Source organism: Ambystoma mexicanum, chromosome 14 (assembly GCF_040938575.1).
Source record: "Ambystoma mexicanum isolate Mex_15411 chromosome 14, UKY_AmexF1_1, whole genome shotgun sequence".
Taxonomy (NCBI): Eukaryota; Metazoa; Chordata; class Amphibia; order Caudata; family Ambystomatidae; genus Ambystoma; species Ambystoma mexicanum.
The window spans coordinates 397,534,456-397,549,292 of NC_090940.1; the positions used below are offsets into that span (position 1 = coordinate 397,534,456).

At 45.5% G+C, this 14,837-nt stretch overlaps 1 protein-coding gene across 4 annotated transcripts in view; it reads right to left on the bottom strand.

Moving 5' to 3' along the window:
• Positions 1-14,837, bottom strand: part of PAK6 (p21 (RAC1) activated kinase 6) — a 939,585-nt gene that overhangs the window by 673,694 nt on the left and 251,054 nt on the right. Inside the window, exon 1 of one of the 4 annotated variants that reach the window (XM_069637523.1) lies at positions 2,235-2,322. The exons of the other annotated variants lie outside the window; for them this stretch is intronic. The gene's annotated coding sequence lies outside the window, so the exon portion shown is untranslated. Of the gene's footprint in view, positions 1-2,234; positions 2,323-14,837 lie in introns of those variants that run through there. 4 annotated transcript variants of the gene reach the window in all.

Genomic DNA, 14,837 nt, shown 5'->3' on the forward strand with positions numbered 1-14,837 from the left:
TCAATAATATCCCCTTTCAGATTCCTGTAAGGAGTGACCCAGCTCCGTTCTAATCAGAGTCACTGGGACTGTAACGTCTCTGTCATCTGATCGCTGAACTCTTTAAAGCACTGCTTGAACACTTCTTTAGTTACTGCCTGTCCGGTGTCCACATTGGTGACTCTCTGGAACCCTATTGCTCTTGGAGAGTCTGTTCTTCACCCAACACCATCTCCCCTTCCCTCCGCCAGAGCTTCTGAAGCACCCCATTTTGCTGCTTGTTTGCGACTTGAGGAGCAGGGGCCCCTTCCTTAGGTTCTTTAGACTTGTTACTAGACATCTTGAAAGAGGCTTGAGGATATCCTTCTTGACCCAACTGCAATTCAATACCCCCAAGATGGGCCTTTCTCTTTATTCCTATGCTTCGCTGCTACTGAGAGGTTCCTGGTAGTAAAATCCAACACCCCTCTCTCACTCTATTAGATTAGGGTTCACCAATACCCTTCCACATGCACCGCAGCACAACCTTGTCCAATGATCATCGTCCCTTTTCCTGCTGCGAGAGGTGCTTTTCCCCGCTGCTCCACTCCACCTTTGCCTTCAAATTCTGTCTCACCCAAAATAGCCACCAGAGGTTGAGGGCGTTGCCACTGTCCACCGGGTCCCTCGCCTTTTCTCCCCCTCCACACCCACCTTAAATTGTGTCCCCCATGCACGATATCTCTCTCTCTGCGCGCGCTGTCACTCTCTCTCCCTGCAAGAGCTGTCGCGCTCTCTTTGCCCATTCATGCTGTCGCTCTCTCTCTCTCTCCCCGCATGCACAGTCTCTCTCGCTCTCCCTCCCTCCCTCCCCACACACGCTATCATTCTCTCTCTGGCACTCTTGAACATATCCACTTATTCCCCCTTCTCTAACTCTCAACTTTTGCTCTCAGCCCTTACTTTTTCTCTCCTTCCCCTCACACTCACTTTTTCCCTCACCTTTTCTCGCTCATAGTTCCTCTTGTTCATCATCTGCACCCTGTATCAATGGCTTCCTCTGTTGCTCAATTCCGCTTCTCATTCCATTGCACAATTGCTCCCCTTATCGCACCCTTCTTTAAATCTTTGTGTACCCTGTTGCCTATAAATTAAAAATGCAAAGAACAGCAGCAAATACCAAAACTATTGGCATTACCAATGCTTGTTTTGTGAGAATACGGTACATTTTGGAAGGGTTTTAAAGTGTGACATGTGCAAATTACTAGCGATGCACAAGTGATTCTTTGTGGATCACCATGCATACGCAATTTGCAGATGGGAGCGCAGAAACAATTTGCTCCGGTAGTATCAGAGACCATCAAATGCAATTCTTTGAAAATTAGGGCTTTGAGGTGGATAAGCTCAATATGTCATAGATGGGTTGCGAACAATCGCTTGACGTTCCTAGACCACAAGTGGTCAGGCTGCAGACAATCTAGAACACGTGGGCAACAATATTGTCATTTTAAATACATCATAAATTACCCCATTGGCTAAAGTGACAAACTGATCTCAATCAGATTCAGCACTGTGAGACTCCAGCGACACAGAGCCCTGCACATTCTGAACCCTAGGGGGGGGATCTCCATAGTCTTATGCTGGGGGCTACTGGTAGCTACACCTTACAATGACCACGCTTAGCTTCAGGGCAGCCAAATGACCACATGTCCCCTCCGAACAGCAATTTACCAATCCTGGACTTTACTTTTCACAACCCTGTGGTAAGTAGCAGATGGGCAATTCCTGTGTGTCTAATGGGGGAATTAAACAGGAAACCCGTAACCCTAGCATCATTACAAGACACCCCAGGCTGGGGAAAGGGGTGCCAAGTGTGAAAGTGGTCAGGTGGGTTACGTTTGAATTGATGTTTGGCGCACAAGTGAACTGACAACTTACTTCATGGTATACACACATTTCACACCTACTTCACCATTCTGAACTTCCTCGTAGAATCGTTCGCCTTCTAGTGTCTGGACAAATACCCGGGTGCACCAATGCATGCTGCCTCAATTAAAATTCGGCCATGTCACCTTTCATATATAACCAAGAGCATGTCTCTGCTCTGATTGGTTGATTTAAAAAGTCAGCCAAAACAGAGATCAGCGGGCACTTGCTGAGACTGCCCACGTTTCATCTATTTCACTCCGGGTCATGAACGAATCAATAAAACCTGTGCCTCCTCTCAGCAGTTCATCCCAGGCGCAAGGACAGACAGTGGGGTTGGGGATTCTTACCGGTAGCCATCGACAAAGCAGCTACTCCCCAATCCCACGTTGCTCCAATTCAAGCGTGCCGTGTCTGAATGCAGGCTGATGCTTGTATGAAGGCAGGCAGCGCAACGTTCACCCCCTTAGGCGAAAAATACAACCCTTTCTCCTGCGCAGTTTCTTACGAAAACTCATCCTCCCCGTCCCTGAAGTCTCTCTCTTGCCTCCGTACTCCTTGGCCCTTGCACACGCCCTACTACACCGCAAATAACTCCCACCTCAACGTTACCTGCACACCACATCCAGTGCTTTAAGTGGGGTAAGAAATTGAGGGGGGGGGGCCTCGTTTGGGGGCGTGGCTTTCATTGTGGGCGTGGCCTAAAAGTCCACAAATCATAGTAAGGTGCGCAAACAAATATATAAATGTATGTGAGCATTTATATGTTTGTATGCGTACTACTATGGTGTGTGTACTTTTCAAGCCATATTTTATAAACATAGCAATGTTACATATTTCTATGTTTATAAAAGGTGGCTTGAAAAGTGCACAAACCATAGTAAATTACGCACACTTGTGTGCTTACCTTACTATGGTTTGTGTACTTTTCAAGCCACCTTTTATAAACATAGATATTTGTAACATGTTTCTATGTTTCTAAAAGATGGCTTGACACGTAAACAATTCAAGGCATCTTTTATAAAGCGTTGTTGACGGACAAAACAAACCGCAAGGTGGCTTTGTCCGTCGACAAAGCTTTATAAAAGATGCCTTGAATTGTGCACGTTTCAAGCCGTCCTTTATAAACATAGAAATATTTCTACCTTTATAAAAGATGGCTTGAAACGTACACAGTTCAAGGCATCTTTTATAAAGCTTTGCCGACGGAGAAAGGCACCTCGGGCTCTGTGATCTATCTGCTATGAGCAGATAGATCACTGAGCCCGAGGCACCTTTCACCCTCTGCGAACCCGCGGGCTCCGTGATTTAATCTGCATATTAGATCACGGAGCCCGTGGGGGTCAGTGACCTGGGGAGGGAAAACAAAGGGACAGTAACTTCCTCTGATGACCCTGATGAGGGGTCATCAGAGGGAGTTACACTAACTGACAGAAGTGCCACCAGCCTCTGCGTCCGCTGTGGCTGGCTGGCACTTCTGTCAGCTTGGCCGACATAATGACGGGCGCATCTCCCGTCGCGGCTGCAGCCGCTGCGGGATAATGCATCCCGCCAATGTTTTGTGGGACGGGGGCCCCGGCTGGGCCCCGGCTCAGCCCCACTTTCTGGAGACTGCCGGGGCCCGGCCCCGGTAGGCCCCGGCCCACTTAAAGCACTGACCGCATCCCTATACCAATCGTGATCAGAACACCCCCCCCCAAGACATCTTTTTTGCAGAATTCCACGCGAACACAGATATGACATATCTGCTTGTGCCCCCCATTGTCATCTGTGCTACTGTCGAGATACAATTGATGACGCGCCTCCGCCCCCTTCCACTGCCCCACATGCATTCACACCTTTTCTACACTAACATTTAACTGCAATCTCCCCATCACACCGTTCTACTGCCATCACCATCATTATGTGCGGTTTGGTTTGCCTGCCACCCACTACACCTGGCTTTCCTGAGCTGCAGTTGCGTCATCATAACTCCCTGGCTACCTTTCCTGTATTTGAACAAGCCACGCATTTGCAAAAAGGAAACATTGTCAGCTCCGTCAGTCTCACATTCTCAGTGCATTCCACAATTGTATTTTTAAATGCACATTTGCTTCTTGGCGGTGGTAACAGTGACTTATGCAAGCCAAGACATCTGTATTTCTGTGACATTTGCTAAAGGTGCCATAACGCAGTTCCACTAACATCTGCACACTGACGATTCACATACTCGTCACTTCTCCCCAGCGGGGAACCCCTTCCATGAAGCTAGGGAGGTTAGGCTGCTACCCAATATTCCCCCTCAGGGTTATTTAATGCAGGACCTCAAGGTGAGGGGCTTCTCAACTGGGGATAAGGATGACCACGTGGGTGATAGGCGACACAACACCCAAACCTGCCCGAAATCTCTATTACCCTTTCACACACACCCCTCTGACTGATATATCCATGTGCTATTGTAACATTATGTCAGTTTCACCGAGACAAAGAAGATCATCCGAGCCATAAACATTACTCCCAATGCAAGTACTGGGAAGAGGTGGCCCTTAGGAGTCATGAAGAGTGGCCCCGGGAACTGGAAGAACTATTCTAGTGCTCCACAGGGGAGTGTTCACTTCACTAACATAAAATCAGAAGAAGGATTGGACAAGGGGGAGGAGAGCAGCAGGGTAGACAGCCCAGCCCGGGAAAAGCAAAGGAGACAAAGAGAATGCTCTGGAGAAGCTGAAGGCCATCATCTGCTGGAAACGGCAAACAGGTGTCAGGAATCTTTGACCCAGTGTTGTGGAGCGGGTCAAGAACATGACTGAGGCTGTGAAGCAGTGACGCGACCTCGGAAAGGTGGACTGTGCGGTCCTGCAACAGCGCCTACACCGTCGGCCAAGGAAACGGGAACGAGACACCGGAGCAAGAGCAGCAGAGACACAGAAAATCCATGCAACGCTCTCAAATGAAGCACGACCCCTTGAAGAATGGGCAGAGCATCCCAGAGCCAGTGAAGGTAACGGGTGCAACGCGGAAACGGGTATGGGTATAAAATAATGATACAAGTAAGTGGCAGTACTTGTCAGGCGAGTGAACCAAGTGGGTCTAGAACAAGAGGGCGAGAGACGAGGGTTTGGGACCACAAGCAAGATGAGGGTCTGGGACCCGAACCAGCATCGAGCAAATACGGGAGGAAGTCACCCTCCAGACAGTGGCAGAGATGAGCCTACTTGCCACCAGGAAACGGTCTGGAACCCTGTCCATCATAGCAGTGGGTAAAGGAAGCCCACGTCTCCAGGGCAGGTTCTGGGACACTGTCCATCATAACAGTGGGAAAGGGAAGTCCACTGGCCACCATTGAAGGGTCTTGGACCCTGTCCATCATAACAGTGCCACCAGGGAAGGGTCTGGGACCCAAGAGAAAACCAGTGGGCAGTACAAGAAGGGTCTGGGACCCCAATAGAAGCAAATCAATGCATACTTCATCATTATAGTGGCAGAAATACGTCCACTCGTTACAAGAGAAGGATCTGGGATCCTAACAAGATTTGGGACATTGTTGAAAACAAGTCACAGAGAAAGTGACTATCAAGCTGGAAGCAGTGAGAAGGAACCGTGTTAAGCTATACCAGGAGAAGGGAGTCATTCTCCTGGTACCAAAACAGAAGGTATGGTAGAGACACCAGTGGAAGGGAGGTATTCCCTCTGGCCTTGTGTTGAACTGTGCTGAAACAGACCAAGAGAAGTGAGTCATTAGCTTGGTCCTGAACTGAGAGTTGAGGTGAAGAAGCCAGGGGAAGGGAGTCATTCCCCCTGGTCTTGTGAATTGTACCAAGCCATACCAGGGGAAGGAAGTCATTCCACCTGGTTCTATTGGAAATTGTACAGAGCCACACCAGAAGGGATCCATTCTCCTGGAGAGAACATTGTGTAAAGACGGTCTGAAACCTGCAAACTCAGGGAAGGGAGTCATTCCGACGGGTATATTTGTTTTGAAGGAACATTTTTGTTGAACCCCATCCAAGAAGCAGGAGAAGGGAGCCATTCTCCTTAAAGAACAAACTTTCTGTTAGTTACCTTTGTAGTTGTAGTGTGAGGGACAAAAGTAGGTCTTGACACAGGACGGTGGAATTTACTTTGACAGACCCTTGTATTATTATTTTTGAGGCAGGGAAACCCCCCTTAGAGGTTAGGGATAGTAAGGATCCTTTTCATTTTCAAAATAAAAGTCCAACCAAAACCACTCCATCCTTCTTGGACACCCTTACAACACACACTTTTACTGTGGCTGCTGGGTGCGGTTACATCCTGCCATGCCTACCTGTTTCTTTGCCTATGTAGCCCCTTCCAAGAAGAAGGCTGGATTACTTAATTGTAATCTTCATTACCCAAATTGAGGTCGATCCACCTCCCTGACAGGCAAACACCTTGTCCTAGTAAAAGTAAAATATATATATGGATGGGTAAAGGGCGTTCTGCTTACATGAACACCATTTACATCTAAGCTGGTGACCAGGCCCAACTCTCCTGCGGGGGTGGGTGTGGAAGCAGGACTGGGACGAAGAAGAGTAGAACACAATACAGTTCACAAGGCTAGCTCACATAACAGTTCAGCAAACGCCAGTCAATGAGACCCGTTGAAAAGAGGCCCAAGAAAAAGCCATCCCTTTTTTATTGTTGTTGGCTAAGAAAACCTAAACTTTAACAAACATAGTTACTATAACTATAACAAGTAAAAATTGAATTTTCTTTTTAAAAAACTGAAAAAATATAAACATAAGCATAAAATAGGTCTTGCATACAATGGACACATCTAAGCTTAAAGGCATGGTCTAGTAAAAATTTTTATTGTCCCCACGGGTCGGCCATGTTTTTTTAAGCCTAAGTGGCTCGATTTTAGAAAACTTTCCTATGGACCTTATCCGAGTTTTCGTCCATTAAACGCACGCGAAAACAAGCACCAGGGAGCCGCCATTTTCTGATAATCCTATCTTTTCCCCGATCGCCCTGGCTGACCTGCTTTTGCGGCACTAAATCAATTCCCCCGCCCCTGAGCCTGTCATCAGCAGACTCGTACCGCCCATTTCCCAACGCCAAAGCACGTCTCATGTCAACATTCGCTGCGCTTCAGCTAATGACGTGTCGCCATGGAAATGGCAGGACGCCTCTCTCCTCAATAAGTATAAACAGACCGTTTCACAACACACAGCAGCCGATTTTCGATTCCATTCCTCTCTCTGTGTTACTTTGAGTATTCTGTGACTCTTTTCAGTGCTCTGGTCAGCTACCTTCGCCGCTTGTAGCCCGTGCGAACAGATACCAGTACCACCGCTATAAATTATTTTAGTTTGTTTAACACACAATGGCTACAATAATGCCCTACATGTACGAGCCCGAGTATACAGAGGAGGAACTACTGGAAAGGGAAGCACGCGAAAACGATGGGGATTCGGACGGCAGTTGGCAAGACGAATCAACAGATGAAGAGCCTGGGCCTAGTCGCATGGATGGCGTCTCCACCTGGTGCACATGCAATCGGTGCGAGCTAATGCCAACTGAGGACGAGAACTGCTGCTGCCGAGAAAACTCGGGATGCCTGGCCTACATTTGGGAAGGCGAGCCACGACCGCAATGCATCACCGAGCTGCCAGACTTCAGGGCAGCCTGTCTCACACGGGCCGTGTTGAGAATAATGATGGTGCTTATGCACGAACTTCGAGCAACTGTTTGTCCTCGTAATCCGAGTAACGAGTAAGTATACTCTGCTTGTCATGCCACTCCTATTTCATGGTCTTCTACTATATCCAAAATTACATCTACATATCATTGTAACGCATGTAAGTCGTTGAATAGTGTGCATTGTCTAGATAGCATTTGTCAGTGTAAAATGCCATTAGTTACAAGAATTGTCATTGACAACAAACGTTTATTAAACTTATCTTGGTCATTTAAAAACAGTTTGTTTCATTCCTTTTCACAGGTGGTACAGGCTGGTGGCCTATCGTTCCTTTACATGGTGGCTTCACGGGAGGCTTGGACACCTCGTTCGAAGAGTGATACCCGCCTGTGCCGTTCGTGCCATTAGAGAAACGTTCCCGAGTGACAGCGGTCAGTACAGGGGATTTTCTCTCGCTGTTCTGCAACCTGACCTGTATAATCTTTAAAGTCTTGTATTTTTGTGTCATGAAAATAAGATACAAAATAAAACACCACATATATTTTAACAACGGTTGTCTCGATTTTTTAAATGAATCAAGTGTGTCTCCATTCAAGGATGGACGTCAGACATCTGTGCTCCGAATGGGTGAAGGTCTGGTTGCTGTGAAGCAGGGTGGTCACTATCTATCTAAGCTAACATAACACATTCTCGATAATGCATGCACTAAAACACACTTGTTCAAAGTCTTTCAGTAGGTTATGTCTCTATAAAAGTCACACATATATCTATACTAACATTTACCATTGGATTATACAGTCTTGACCACTATAATACACCGGTTGAAGTGTGGGTCGGTGCTCACAAGAATCTCTGGTATGTGGCATTTGTTATTGATAAGCAACGATATACTATCATTGATATAAAGGCGATATACTGTATATTGATATAAAGGCGGTTCGCGCCGGTGGATGCGCGCTGGCATGGGGGGCTGTCAGGGGTGCGAAAGGCCAAGGTGCCAAACTGCATGTACACTTCAAAAGGTAGACCACGCCAAGGGGCCATTGTTCAAATGGCGGCTCCCTGGTGCTTGTTTTCGCGTGCGTTTAATGGACGAAAACTCGGATAAGGTCCATAGGAAAGTTTTCTAAAATCGAGCCACTTAGGCTTAAAAAAACATGGCCGACCCGTAGGGACAATAACATTTTTTACTAGACCATGCCTTTAAGATTGACAGTCTTGCAAACAAATTAATTAAGTTAATAATTGAAGAGAAACATTTCTATCCTAAGACATCCAATTTCAATGATTTCAAAAACAAGCACTGTAGACGTGGTGTGTCCAGCCAAACAAGTGGCCCAAACTTGATCATTATCGCACAGACTAAACTGTCCAGAATTATTATTATTTTTTTTTTAGGCGATTCCTCCTCAAACTGGACTGCAGGACAGACCACTATCAGATGTTTAAGAGTTTCACACTGTGATTCGTCCTTACAGAAGCAACAATCAGCTTGGTCGATATTCAACATACCAAATCTAACAAGTACTTGTTTAGTCAAAAGCATATTCCATCTAAAACTAACAGAAATGTGCCTGACAGACTTGGCAAGATAGATAGCTAAAAAAGGAATTAGGGTCCCCAGTTTCTTGTGGTCTCCGTGTAGATGACTGAAGAATATGAGTGCATCATCTCAGTGGTCGTAATCCAATCACAGGCATACAGTAATTTATTCACCTTTGATGGATTGTCTATAAGGTCTTTTAGAGTGCTACCCATCTCATCTAGGAGATCACCAGGAAATGTAGAGACCTCTCCAAGTGAAGAACAGAAATTCTCCAAAATGATCCTCAAGTTCTTACACAACAAGCCTTCCGAGGCAACTAGGATCTTTCTTAGAGCAGAGACAATTTTCCACCATGCACGCGCACTGAAAGAAACAATACCCAGTTTTTATCTGATCAAATAAACAGGAGTAGAATTAGGTAACTGCAATACTCTTCTCCAAATCATTGCTTCAAGAAATGGTAGGTTGTCCAAAGTGGCCAAGGAGTAAACATTGATACCAAAAAGAATTTTAGGAATAATTTTCCCTTCGAAATACCCAATACAAGGCCACAAGGAAAACCCACCATAACGAGAATCAATTTGCCCCAATTGGTTGGCAAGGGCAAGAGCACGATTCTTTAGCCTCTCCTTTAATTTTGTTAAATGAGGTATAGAGAGAAGTAAGAACCCCAAGTAAATTAGTGACTTAACTCGCACAACAGAGTCAGCTCCTATGTACCAGCGGAACGCACACCTTTTCCTTAAGTCGTAGAAAGCATCGTAAAAAAAAGCCAAATTGGAGAAAATGCCGAAATCGGCATGGGAAAAATATACGAAAAACGAAAATGTCGAATAAGGGGAGCAGGGGTTGCAGGGGTGTCCCTCGGCTCCCCTTCTTCGACATTATGTGATTACGGGGGTGTCCCCTGCTTTCCATTCATTATATGGAAAGCGTGGGGACACTAAAGATTACAAAAAATAGAGAGTAAGGTACCCTGCGACGACTTCCCACCCATAAATGGGAGATGGAACTGACGTTGCAGGGAGAAGCCCGACACAGAGGCGAATGCAGGTAAGCGCAGGTACTTAGGGGTAATTATAAGGGGAAAAGGGGTGGCGGGTGGCGTGGATAAGGGCACACACATTTTCATTATGTGAAAAATGTCAGTCTCGCTTAGTTCACCCGTGATAAAATCGGATTTGATTTTATCACAGACATCCCTTTTTCCTACACTTAGGTCTTTGTTTTCACAGGATTAATCAAAAGTGAATGTTTATCTACAAAGACTGTAAAGGCGTTTATCAAATGCTGTAGGCCTAGCAGAGTGCAATGTAAAATGAGCACATCAGCAGCATATAATAACCACAGCAATCTTAAATGGCAGAATCTAGGGGTGATGAAAGCAGCTGGTTTTAAGTACTCACCCAGATCCGCAATTTATAGATTTAACAGGCAGGGTGCAAGCATGCCTCCCTGCCTGATGCGGCAAGAGGTCTTGATTTAACGGAATAAGGACCCAGACTGGTTTAACCTTACCTGGAATTTTGAATAGGTGTACAAACCAATGAACAACCTTAGGAGGCCCAAAGGAATCCCCCAGGAGCTAAGTTTAGACCATAATAAATTACGGTCAACGCCGTCGAAAGTGTACAGATTCATAATTACCATCCCATGTCAGTTGTTCAGTACTCCTCGCAGTTAGGCTGCTAAGTGATGTACCCATGTTTCGCCAGAACCCGATATACCATTTATCCAATTTCCCTGCCTGAATGGCCCACAACTCAAGGTGGAACAGTAGGATTGAAGCAAACACCTTACTGTCCGCATCTATTAAGGCTATATGCCTGTAGTTCCCAGGGCAGAATCTAAGACCCCTTTTAATTGGGACTATGTAAATTGTGGACCAGAAGGCTGGAAAGTAGCCAGAAAGTACCATATCTTTGAACAGGATGGACAGAGTTATCGACCATGCAATTGGATCTTGTTTAAACAGAAAGTTAGAGAGGCCATTGGGCCTTGGAGCACATGATGTGCTAGTTTGTAAGATCGCAGCCAAGACATTCTCATAATCAAAAAGCAAAAGACTCAATGTATCGGCGAAGCCCCAAACTGTGAGATCAAAGCACGAAGCAGCCTCGGGAAAAGAGTATAAAGTCTGAAAATGGTTCACCCAATCATTCTCTGCTACTGCATTCAGTTGATTTATTGATTGGGGCACATCCATATTATTCATCATCCACCAGAAAGCCGGAGCATTTTTATTACGTAAAAGATCCAGCATGGTTTCTCAATCCACTTGGCTCCTTTTGTCCTTGTTCATATGGAGCCAATTCCTGTAAATCTGAGGTAATCCTTTGATCAGCCAGTTTTTACTAGTCGGGGAAAGATCAAACTGTTTCCCAATGTGTCTTACTGAATTTTGCATTACACGTTATTTTGAGTGCCACTTCTGCATTATATACATGTGGATGTCTAACAGTGACCTCTTGGTGTCTAGGTCGGATACAAGAAGTGATTAAATCCCTCACAAAGGTCACAAAGTTAGAAGCCATAAAGATGTTATGTTTCCACTCAAGGAAAGTAGAGTTCAAAACATGCACTAAAGAGTAGTCGCCAGGGCTGCATTGCATGTGATTCTATTGGCCTACGGATTAGTATGCAACTCAATTAGAACCTGATAAATTACATTGTCGTGCACCAGACCAATAGTGAATCGGGCCTGCAGCATAGATTGGTCAATAAAAGGGCAGATGACAATATCCAACCCAAAACAATTCTCGTGCAACCATCCCTCCACAAAGATGAAATCAAGGGTTGAATGTGCCCTCCCATTCGATCACGTTAAACAATTTGGTACATCACCAGGGACTGATCCATTCAAAGGATAGAGCCCAAGGCCTTCCAGATTATCCAGCCACGAGCAACCATTACGTTGTTTAGTGGCACACACACCATCACAACCCACACTTTCCCTATTGAAGCCAGGATTGATGCAATCAGAATTCAAGTTACCCAGTAGTACAATATGGCCAGATTCATACTTTCCACGCAAATTGTTAATACATTCAACAAGATAATTCAAGAAATCAACCAATGCACTCATGTCAATACACATTTATGATCAGCAGATCTAGGAGTATATTTCCAGTTAGGCATAAGTGAATTAGTAGAATGTCAAAGTAAGTACTCCAATACTTCACCACCGACATATCCACTCCAGATTATATGAAGGTTACAAGACCACCATATGGGCGACCCATGTCACCTCGCCAAGCGGCTTGAAAGATCACTACAAAACCATCAAAGACAGGCGGATCTAAGAGCCAAGTCTATTAAAGGGATACAATCAAGTGATTATAAAGCTGAGTGCCTACCAAAGGATTTGAAAATAGTTGGGGGATGTCCCCTGGTATTCCAAGACAAACTAGAAAGAGGTTGACCCATCAAGGGAGGAATAGACGGAGAAACATTTCTATTTACGGTGCATCGCATCAAACTACCAAGACCAGTCACTTGTCTCCTCAGAGACCTTCGTTCTTTGCTTAAGGGCCTAAATTTCCTCCCCCAATGGATTCTGTTTCTCCCCCCGAAAAGATCTTTATCCTTGACCTAGTGTGAGAGATCAAAGCCAAGTGCACAGACGGATTCACGTTCCTGCAGTACAATCTCGAAAACAAGTTTCGAGTTAAAATACACAATAGACCTGTCAGTCCTATATAGATCAATAAAATCGACTCTCTGGAGGTCCCAAGTGGAAATGCCAGTCAAAACAGTGTGAGAAACCTGACAGTATTCTCTGACCTACTCCCCCGGGATCTACCATTCAGGTGGCCAGGGAAGGGCCATCGCGTTTGGATCCCGACCCTGTGGGTGGACAAGCAATGGAGGGTCACAGAGGATTGGAAGGAGAATACTCAAGGGCGAGACATGGTATTCCCCCTTTCATAATTGTACCGCTACCCACTCTTCCTCACCCTTAATGGGGTATTTCCAAGTACACCCCATCTGCCCCTCCCCATTTCCAAGAAGTAATGGGATGAGGAAGAGGCGATCAGGAGCAATGAGGATTACCTATACAGAAACCATTAAGATACAGGGGAAATACTACAACCAACTACCACTGAAATGTCCCACTAACAGAGTCAGGCACTATACTATAATCATTCCACCTGACTCCACTGAGGATTATAAAACGGTGTGCTTCTGCACGGGTGAAAGAGCAAGCTGGGGATGCTAAATGGACCAGAGAAGCTGCAGGAAAAGAAGCCTGAAAAATCCAGAGGAGAACAGCATATGGAGACGCTGGCCCAGTGTTCAGGAGGGGCTCCAGCATGGCTAGGGAGCCGTGTCTCCAGGGACCCGGAGCGAGGCAGCCTGTATCCTGCTGGCGGTGTTCATCGAACAACTTGTTCCCTTCTGACGTGTGACGGTCCCAAAGGTGTCTGAGAAGCAAGTGGTGAGACCGTGACCTCAACCCAATACATCCGGGAAAAAACGCACGCCAGCGCAATGCTAAACCAATGAGTTTCAAACAAGTGAGAGAGGAACTCGGGATCGAGTGGTTGGCTGGAGCAGAAAAGGGAGAACGACAAGATTTCATAAATTTGCACAGAGCGGAAAGCATGAGAGTGAAGGCATAGAAAGAAAGAAAGAAAGAAAGAAGGATGGAGAAAGCGCACTAGTGGCACAGAAATAAGGCAACGTCCAGAGTAAAGACATTTAAACACACTGGCAGCTCAGAAATAAAGCAAAATCTAGAGTAAAGATATTTAAAGAGATATATAAGTGAGAAAAGGGTGTGAACGACCCAAAAGGAAAAAACCAGTACACAGGAGTGAAAGAATGTGAAAGTGTGCAAAACAAAAAGAAAAACAGAGATAAAAGGGGTGCAGGAAGCACCTGAAGATAAAAGGTCAAACAGGAAAACAAGTACAAGAAATAAAGAGAGGGGTGAAAAAGTGGTTGCGCTTAGGAGGAGCAAAGAGCCTGGCATTTGATTCTACCATATCATATCAAATGCCATATACCCCACAAAAGAATAGTATGTGAAAGAAACTGTATATGAGGAAAGGGTACATCCTGATAAGCTGAACTTGTGTTTAAAACAGAGAGGCATAAGCTTGGGTAAGGGAACCCCGAGAAGCCCAAGAAGAATTGTGTTATATTTTGTTTTGAACTTCGTAAAGAGGGGCCTAGACTTGGGGAAGGGAACCCTGAGAGGCCTAACAGGAACTGTCTCTTTTTGCTTGGAAATGGAAAGATCGAAGCTTGGGGAAGGGAACCCCAAGAGACCCAGAGACATTGTAAACTACATTGACTTACTGCATGAGCTCATGAGTGGAGAGTTCCAAGGGCAACCCATGTGAGTTGAACTATTTGAACTGGCAGAACTACCCCTATTGGTAAGACTACTGAAACCAGCTGTGGTTTATATTTCCTTTTTTTTTTAATCATTATTTTTCTTCAAGAAGACTTCCTATCACATTTTGTCAAAGAGTGAGGCCAAGCATGGGCTTAGACGCAGACGGATTTTGGTTTTGGACTCTCAGGCATCGATGGCCCTTAGAAACATCAGCTAAGGGAACAATCCCTTTAGAGCTAGGGCCAGTCAGGATATACACCAACCGCAGAACCTTATTAAATAAAGGTTTTGAAAACTGTTAGCTTTGAGTCTGTGTCTCTCTTGATACCATGCCTGTCTCACACCGGGCACCCCCAAGAGAAGACAAAGAATATTAGAACGATTAAGGATCACAGGTCTATTCTCAGGAAAAACACTTTCAA